Source organism: Bombyx mori, chromosome 1, assembly GCF_030269925.1.
Source record: "Bombyx mori chromosome 1, ASM3026992v2".
NCBI classification, from domain to species: Eukaryota; Metazoa; Arthropoda; class Insecta; order Lepidoptera; family Bombycidae; genus Bombyx; species Bombyx mori.
The window spans coordinates 9,421,950-9,431,482 of record NC_085107.1 but is presented as its reverse complement, the minus strand read 5'-3'; the positions used below and the strand labels follow the sequence as shown (position 1 = coordinate 9,431,482).

Genomic DNA, 9,533 nt, shown 5'->3' with positions numbered 1-9,533 from the left:
TTAGGAAAATGAAGTAGTGTATCCTGTGTATCTGAACTAAGCTTATTAGCTTAGGATCTAATTTATGTATTTAGAACTCTGAATCTCTCACTAAGAATCGCTCTATGAAAATAATAATAATAAACGACCATCGTTTTGGTAATATCCTTGTTCTTTAATCAAACAAAATGTGTTTTTTCAAACAAATTCGTACCAATTTTTGAGAACAGCCGCTAATATAATACAATTGAGACTTCAACCGTATGTCCTCCGAAACATTTTTAGTTCAATCAAAATATCAATAAAATGTTTAGTTTCTTGGCATATCAAAACTAATAGTACTCAATAAATAATGTCAAGTAATTACTTTGGTCTATATTTGAGTTATTATAAATCTAATGAATCGCTCTTGATATCTAGATAAAATAAGGCTATTGTTTTAATTCAGTAATTTTAATATTCTTCATCAAACCACTCTCAGTTCGTATATGCCAATAAGATTTAAAATGTTGTCGAAGGTATTTCTTTGATATTATTATTATGCTAATGAAGCTCTTCTATTTTTGATATGTAATTTTAAGCCTTCATTGGTTTTAAATTTATGTCCTATTCTATATTTAGTAGGCATTTAACATTCCTGTAACTACGATAAACAATATTTTGTTAAGGAGAATTTTAACCTGTTCTCAGGCAATTAAACTTTACTGGTTGCTGAATAAGTACTTGGTTCTACTTTCATTAGATATGAATCGTGTGATGAAGGTAAGGTATTGTTAGTTTTCATGAGTTCTATTACCTGTTTACGAGGACCTGATGATCTACCTCGATGGTGAAAACGGTGACCTCGAATCACCAAAAGCTTATCCATCAAGTTCAAAGCCATTGAGATTTGATTCGTCTTAAACAATTGTATTTGTTAAATTTGATAACGAAGACATTACGATGGATCTTGGAGACTTAAATAAATCCTCGATCTGCTGAGTTTTGACTTGAAATTATTCCCATAACTACAACTTAACGTGAATCAATATATATTAGAATATATTATTATTCCTTCAAAATCATGAAATGAATTGAAGGTCTCAATATCTGTTTTTTTAATTAATGTATCTTTTATTATTATAATCTCCTGATGCGCACATCCTTACGAACTTACGTCATCGTCGTCATCAATAAAATTATTACCCAGTCGATTTATAGTCAGAAGTTCACAAGAAATATAAAATAAAAAATTTTTTTTAACGTTATTTCATACTATTGTTGTCTCGAAGTTTCCAGATGTTAGCTATTATTTTAAATAAATTTAAAGTTAAAAATGGCATGGCGAAATATTATCGAAATTGAAAATAGAATAAAAAATATAATTAGTATAAAGACCAAATCAATATTTTGAATGTTAATTAATATAACGTGTTACATGCCAAGCCAAATATCTCACTATTTCCACATCGAACCGTTTGCGATCTATGTTCTATGTAAACTAATTTCCGGGTCATATTTTATACCTACTTTAATAATGTTATAAAAACATGCTATATCCTCCTACTCATCTGCGCTACGTGTAATATCTTATCGAAACTTGAGAGTCCTTCTGATTCATTAGACAAAGTTCGCCGGTCATTTTTAGATCAGCGAGTTTTCAAGCTTGCTGTTCGGTGTTGAATGAGTTTGTTCTCTTTTATTTAATGGGACTGGGAAGTTTTTTTACTGGTGGTCGGACCACTTGTGAGTCCGCGCGGGTAGGTACCACCACCCTGCCTATTTCTGCCGTGAAGCAGTAATGCGTTTCGGTTCGAAGGGCGGGGCAGCCGTTTACTTTACTTGAGACCTTAGAACTCATATCTCAAAGTTGGTGGCGGCATTTACGTAGTAGATGCCTATGGGCTCCGGTAACCACTGAACACCAGGTGGGCTGTGAGCTCGACCACACACCTATGTAATAAATAAAAAATAAAGTTTAGTTTATATTAAGGCAGTTAGCCTTAATATCCATAAAACCTTTGTCCAATGAAACTGTACTTTAAAAGTCCTAACAATAGATACAGTTTTAGTTAGAATATTTCAATATCATCGCTATCAATGGTCCGAAGGCGTGATACAAATATTTTGGGCATTTCTGAAATTTATTGAATACGATTGCTAAATGGTAATCCCATGAGCCAACCTATGAGTAAGAACTAAATTTTTTAGGTTCAATTATGAATTAGACTAGAATGATTTAAAAAAATGTGTGTCTAGAGTCTAGACGAATAAAATAAAAATTAAGATTTTACATTGATACGCGTATGTAATGTATCTGATCGAACTATTAATTCAAGGTTAACGAAAAAACGTGTCCTGTTTGTAAGTTATTAGAATTTGTATGCCGTAATAATAATGAGAAGGGTATCAATATAATAAGGATCTTGAATACTTTCGAAAAAACAATAAAATTATCTCACAATGTCAGTGATACTGAAATAAAACACTGAACACTGACCATAAAGCTGAAAATAATTAAATAACGCGCATATAAATTTTCCATTAGCATTTGATATGATGTTTTTATGTTTTCGTATGTAGTTAAGAAATTATATATTTATGTCCATCCCCTTTTTCGTAATTTATATTTATTGCCCGAATAGCCAGACAACCTAAACTTTTGTATAAGATTTGATAACTACTTTCTTTGAAAGATTCTCTTAGTGATAATGATGAGCATTTGTTTTGCACAAATGCCTTCCGAATAAATACTGAATTTCTTTTACTATAATTACTAGAAACTTAATTCGCTTTTGTTTCCATTCTCTTTTGAAATTACTGCTACTACATGAAGTTATACTACAGGTATTATTTAACCGAAGAACTCATCGAAAACGATACAATTCAAATCTATACTAAAATATAAATAAATCTACAGTGGTTTTTAGGGATGTTCCGTTATAACTACTGAACCATGCATCCGATTGCCTTGAAACTTGGTATCCATGTAGAAAATACATGTACTTAATGGATAGGCTAATATTTATATGAGTGTTGGACTCCCTAATAATAATGACAATAAATAATAATGTTAATTTTGAAATGCCCAGCGAAGTGGGTGAGTACGGCTAGTACATTATACCTACATATATAAAACAATAATTAAAATACATATTAATAATACATAAACGAACGTGAGTTTGATCGTTTAGTAAGTTTTCACGTCTTAACTTCTCAACCTGTCACCGTGAAATTATTTTAAAAAAGTTATAAAAGGTACAGAAAAAGACATAGATTACCTACTTTGTATCGAATAAAAAAGTAGGGTGCCCAAGGGAATTTTACACATTGACTTCGAAAGTCCGGCAGTGAGCGAAAGCTAGTATGAAATAAATTTCTGTCTAGTACTTCAATTAAATTTCAAATAAATAAAATATAATTTTCATTTTAAATATTCTTAGTGAATTATGTTTTGCCTGAATAATATTCGATTCGATTGTGGAATGCATTACGTTCGGCGGTGAGAAGTGCGCTAACTTTAAGATGCTATAAAATAATTATGAACGATTATTACTTATCTGTTTAGGGCTGTTTGTTTGAACATGCTTTACCTTTTTCAAACATTTTTCAAGGATACCGTAGGGTAACTCACTCTAACCGGCGCCATCTAGGCGGGCTTCGGACAGCCTGCCGACCGAGAGGGCTGGTGGTCGGTCGTAGCGCCGACGACCGCCGGTCTGGCGTCCCGAGGGGGAGGGTGATGGGAGAGATATGCTCCGCACTAAACGCTTCACTTTCCCCCTTTTGCCTTTTCATGAGTTCTGTCTCATACGAGGTTTGGATGTTGGTTGTTGAGCGACAGGAGGTTTTAGTTAATTCGACTCTGACATATCCCGCCCGCCATCCTCAGTGAAGTTTCCTATTGACCAAAAAAAAGTAATATAGTGATTTAGTAGTATAACATATCTATTCTAGGTTAAAAAATCCTGTTTTTATATGTGTATGTATTTTTCTTCATTATTAATGTGCGTAAATGTTTGGTTTATTTTTGATAGATCACTCTGAATATTCTTAATAACAGTGCAACGTAACATACCTGATGTATCTTTTTCAGAATTTCTCTAGATAAAAGCGGCGTCTGTCTGGAAGAAATCGCTTTCACCGATAAGGCCACCTATTGTATAATTTTATTTTCTGTTCACTGTTTTTCAATATTGTAGTATTTTGATGTGCAATAAAGTATACTCTCACTCTTTCCCTTTCTCTCTCTCTCTCTTTCTCTCTGTAATAATTATAGCCAAGCCAAGGTCTTCTTTCCGAGCGCCACTCTGGTTTGCATATAAAATTAAATTAAAATGTCCCTGTTTCGCTATATTAAGAATGGGTACACTGTTGTTATTGTTAATAAACATTAACATAACATCCTTATTGAGTTCAATAAGAGAGAAAAATAATATAGTAATAGTAAGATAGAAAGAAATACAACTAAAATTCAATTGGTTCTTACAATTCTTGTTGTAACATTTTATTGATATAAATTGAAATAAAATCGCTCGTTATTTTTTCAAGGTTTGAAATTTCCGGATTTACGTTTTACATGCATTCGGGTTTTTGGAAATCATTTAGCATCGTAATATGTATATTCTTTTGTACGTAATAATCTAAAGGCCAAATAATGACCTACGACCGACAAATACACACGTAAAAATATACATGCATAATATGCATCATTTACAATCTTTGTTTACATTTTATTTGCATCAATTCCTGTTCCATTTGAATTGTAGATGTAATTTTGATTGAAGACATCATTATTGTCATTTAGTAGACATACAAAGTGAAATTTATCGACACGAAGTATGATATTTACTTCTATGCTTATGTACAAAAGATGATTGACCAGTGCACAGGCAGAATTCTAAGACCACTTTAATAAACTGAATAAGGTGTAAATAAAATATTGTATCGACTGTCTTGGTCGCACTTTAGTTAGAGCCGGGCACTGCTCCTATATCTGGTCTAATCTTGGTAGCCTAAGGGACTTTAAAAATTATGCGCGGACGGGTAGTTGAGCTAACGGGGCTCAATCTGAGTGAACTTGTTAACCCTAGCCCTAGCAAAGTGCACTTGAAAACGTCTCGATTGTACGTAGCCGTGAGTACTTAATGTTTGTACGACGTGATCAAGCTACGTATGAAATATTGTTTAGTGAAATTCATAGGAAAAGTCGGAAACTCACGATTTTCTGATGAGTTTTAGGTATTACAAAACAATATTTACGCAAAATTTTGACATAGTCATTACTTAAAGTATCGCACATTTTATGAGATCCTCTGTCGAGTCTACTAGATAAACTACTTAGTCTGGTCATAAATGCTGTTACAATTAAAAATAAACAAAATATTACATTTGAATTTGGAATCTGTCATTTTTATATGATTGCTCATTGAGTTTTCTCATCTTGGCGCCAATACATTGTACAATATTTTGCGATATTAAAATGGAGTGGGGTGATAAAGAGAACCGAATCGCTGTGATTGCATTACACAAAGTAGGTATGGAGCCAAATGCAATTTTTAAAACTCTACATACGCTTGGTTTTAGTAAAATGTTTGTGTACCGGGCTATTAATAGGTGCAATGAGACCTCCTCTGTTTGTGATAGAAAAAGATCTGGCCGTCCACGTAGTGTTTGTACGAAAAAGGTGGCCAAAGCAGTAAGGGAAAGAATTCGAAGAAATCCTGTCCGAAAGCAAAAGATTTTATCTCGAGAAATGAAGATAGCACCTAGAACCATGTCGCGTATTTTAAAAGATGACTTAGGACTTGCAGCCTATAAGAGACGTTTTAGAGCAACATTTTAACAAACAAAACGACCATATTTATGCTCAAAGCTCTAAGGAAGCTTCCCAATTAGTCGACAGAGTGCAACGTGGGCACTATCCGATTTCAGTGATGGTTTGGTGGGGTATTAGCTATGAAGGAGTGACTGAGCCATACTTTTGTGAAAAAGGTATCAAAACATCGGCACAAGTGTATCAAGATACCATTCTTGGAAAGGTAGTGAAGCCCCTTAACAACACCATGTTCAATAATCAAGAATGGTCCTTCCAGCAAAACTCGGCGCCAGGTCATAAAGCTCGGTCTACGCAGTCTTGGTTGGAAACGAACGTTTCGGACTTCATCAGAGCTGAAGACTGGCCGTCGTCTAGTCACGATTTTAATCCGCTGGATTATGATTTATGGTCAGTTTTAGAGAGTACGGCTTGCTCTAAATGCCATGATAATTTGGAGTCCCTAAAACAATCCGTACGATTGGCAGTGAAAAATGTTCCCATGGAAAGAGTGCGTGCTTCTATTGATAACTGGCCTCAACGTTTAAAGGACTGTATTGCAGTCAATGGCGACCACTTCGAATAAGCTTTTTATACTTTAAATTGTTTTATATTTATCTATTAAACTAACAGACTGTAAAAGTAATAAATGTTATTTGCAATACAATTTTTTAAATTTTTAATTGTTGCAGTATTTATGGCCAGACTAAGTATAATTACCCGGTCTTGTCGTAAATATTGTTGCAAGGAAAACGTTTGTGGTTTTTCATTTATATTACATGACGTACTTATTACTTAAACATATGTTAATCATCAATATTATAAGATTACACAAAAGTATGACCCTGATCAAAGATAATTTCTACTAATCTCTTCACATTGTAGCTAGTTTTTGATTAAATTAAAACACACATTTTCTAGGAATAAACATTTTTATAGCATACCATCGAGAGTATATAAAAGATTGCAAAAGTAATAATCAAGTAATCAAACAAATAATTAATTAATGATCAAGTAAATGAAAAAAAAATATTAAAATGGGGAATGTTTTTGAATCGGACTGGGGTGGTTGCGGGAATTGGGCTAAGTTAACCGAAGTACTTCTCCCCGTTCGGAGTAGAGTAAACAGTAATGATTGTCTTTCATAAATTAAAAAGTGTCCATACGTACATTTCCATTACTAAATTAAATAATAGAATATAATAAAACGTTTAATTCTATGTTCTGTCATTTTATAACTTGATGAGTACCTATAAAATCAACCCGCAAGCCGCCCACTGGCGCCTTAGGAAATATAATATTATGATCACAATAATACTTTTTAAATGCTTAACAATGATTATTGTAACCTTAATAGACCTACCCTAGTGATTGTTTTCAGACTTCGTTCCGGGCACATCCCACTCAATAAATTTGCTCATTTAATGGGGAAGGCTCCTGATCCCAAGTGTTCAGTTTGTGATGTAGTGGAAGATGCTTTTCACATTATGATGGAGTGTGCGGGTAACGATGATTTGAGACAACAGTTCTTTGCAAAATATACAGATTTTCGACAAGTTAGAGGTGTAAATTAAGTATTAGCCTTACCGGAATCCAAAATGGCTAAGTCACTTTATAAAATAGTTTTGGTGTGCCTTCAGAGACGATAACAGTTTCCTTTATTTTTTTATATAATTATTTTGTTACTCTCTTTTGTTGCACAATGGAGTGGCATAGTCACTAGGTGAATAATCTCCTTAAATAAAAATAAAAAAAATGCTTATCAACAAGTAGGCAGTCTAAATTAAGACTACTTAAGACTATTACGAGTATTCTCTTGAAAATAGTAAAATTTAGCGGCTTATTCTATGATTTAAATAAATGTTTTCTATAATTAAATGTTTTCTAGAAACATAAATAAGATCCGGCTTCTCTAAGTTATTTGGTGGCTGGTTTACAACTTAGCAAAGCTTAGCTAGAATAATCATTTAAATGACTATAAATAACATAAATTAGTAGAACGACCTTCCTCCAAGAATTTTCAGCGTTTGTCCAATTCACTTCGTTATTGAAATTATATTCAATTTTTCAATATTGAATGTGACAATAATAATTAGTGTCACAATCAATATTGAAAAATTTCGACAGAATTTTAAATATGAACATATAGGTACATACATATATTCAATGAGTTTTAAACTTACTGCTGCGTTTTTAAAACTCACTTATAAGAATTGCTTACAAAATATTTTTATCATTGAATATAATCAAAAATCGATCCGGGTAAATTCAGCCTAGAGTCGACCTTCAGCAATGAAGATAACCACGAAAAATACTATTTAAATAATAATGAGAGATGAATAGTTCATCTAAGTATTACTACTGGCATGATCTAAATAAGATCTGCAAAAGTCAACATATTTATACCTAGTCAGGTCATAAATTCTGTCACATGTTTAATGTAAAATAATTGAAACAAGTTTATTCATTATGTAACCATTCATATACCAAAATGAACTTAACAAAACATAGATTCTTATGACACTAAAGTTTATTCAAAATGACCTCCGTGATTTTGAATACAGGCCTTCAATCTGCGCGGCCAGTCGTCTATCGCAGCACGAACGAGGTCCATGTCAATATCGGCGGCTGCCTTAATCAAGGATGTCTTGAGTGACTCCAAATTGGGATGAGACTTTGAGCACGCCTTTTCCTCCAAGTGTTGCCATATCTTGTAATCTAACGGATTCAAATCTGGACTGGAGGAGGGCCATTCTTCGTGCCGGATGAAGTCGATTTCACGCGCCGCCAGCCAGTCTTGTGTGCTCTTCGCTCTATGAGCTGGCGCCGAATCTTGTTGGAATACCCAGTGCCTGTTATTGAACATGGCATGAGAAACAGGTTCCACAAGGTTCGTCAGGACTGTATTTTGATACACAACTGCATTCGTTTTTACACCTTTCTCACAAAAATGTACCTCTGTTAAGCCCCAATAAGAAACTCCCAACCATACCATGAGCGAGGATGGAAAATGACCTCGTTGGACACGCGGAATACGGTTGCTCGCTTCTTCACTACTGTGTGCGTACACCTTATCATTTTGTTTGTTGTAGCTCTCTTCTACGGTAAACATTTTTTCATCCGAAAAAAGAATTTCCCGATATTTTTTTCCCGCGTACCGCTTCAACAAAGCGCGGCATCTCTTCAGTCTCAGGTCCATAAGTCGAGCATTCAAACGAGGTCCTGTTTTTCTTCGATATGCCCGAAGCCCTAAGTCTTCATTTAACACCCTTTTCACCGTGGTTCTGCTTAACCCCATCTGAAGGGCCAACAGTTTTTGCTTACGTTTGGGATTTCTTTGAATTCGCGCCTTCACAGCTTTTATCACTGCTGGAGTCCTAACAGACCGAGGGCGACCACTTCTTGACCTGTCATCTACACTAGAGTCTTCATTGTATCGTTTGATGGTACGATAAACGAATCTTTTGGTTATATTCAAATTTTTCAGTATGTTAAAAATTTGAATTGGCGCGTAACCGCAACGATGCAACGCAATAACTGCAACACGGTCTTCTTTAAGCGTCCACTCCATATTTATAAATGAGTAAAATTCTAAAAGTATACATTTTTATTTTCATGAACAATTCGAAATTCGAATTCAATAATCTTTTTTGTGACCAGCATTCTAAAAGAAAAGTTTTTACTGTGTGACAATACTTATGACCTGACTAGTTATATAAGGTGCCTATACATAAATATAAATATTGGAAGTGAAAGAAAA

At 33.9% G+C, this 9,533-nt stretch overlaps 1 long non-coding RNA gene across 1 annotated transcript; it reads right to left on the bottom strand.

Annotated features, from left to right (window-relative positions):
- Positions 1-2,887: 2,887 nt before the first annotated feature.
- Positions 2,888-4,252, bottom strand: LOC134198973 (uncharacterized). Its single transcript, XR_009973284.1, has 2 exons — positions 4,037-4,252; positions 2,888-3,859 (listed from the first exon to the last, which is right to left on the bottom strand). It is a non-coding gene; the product is annotated as an uncharacterized LOC134198973 (long non-coding RNA).
- Between the last annotated feature and the right edge of the window lie 5,281 nt (positions 4,253-9,533).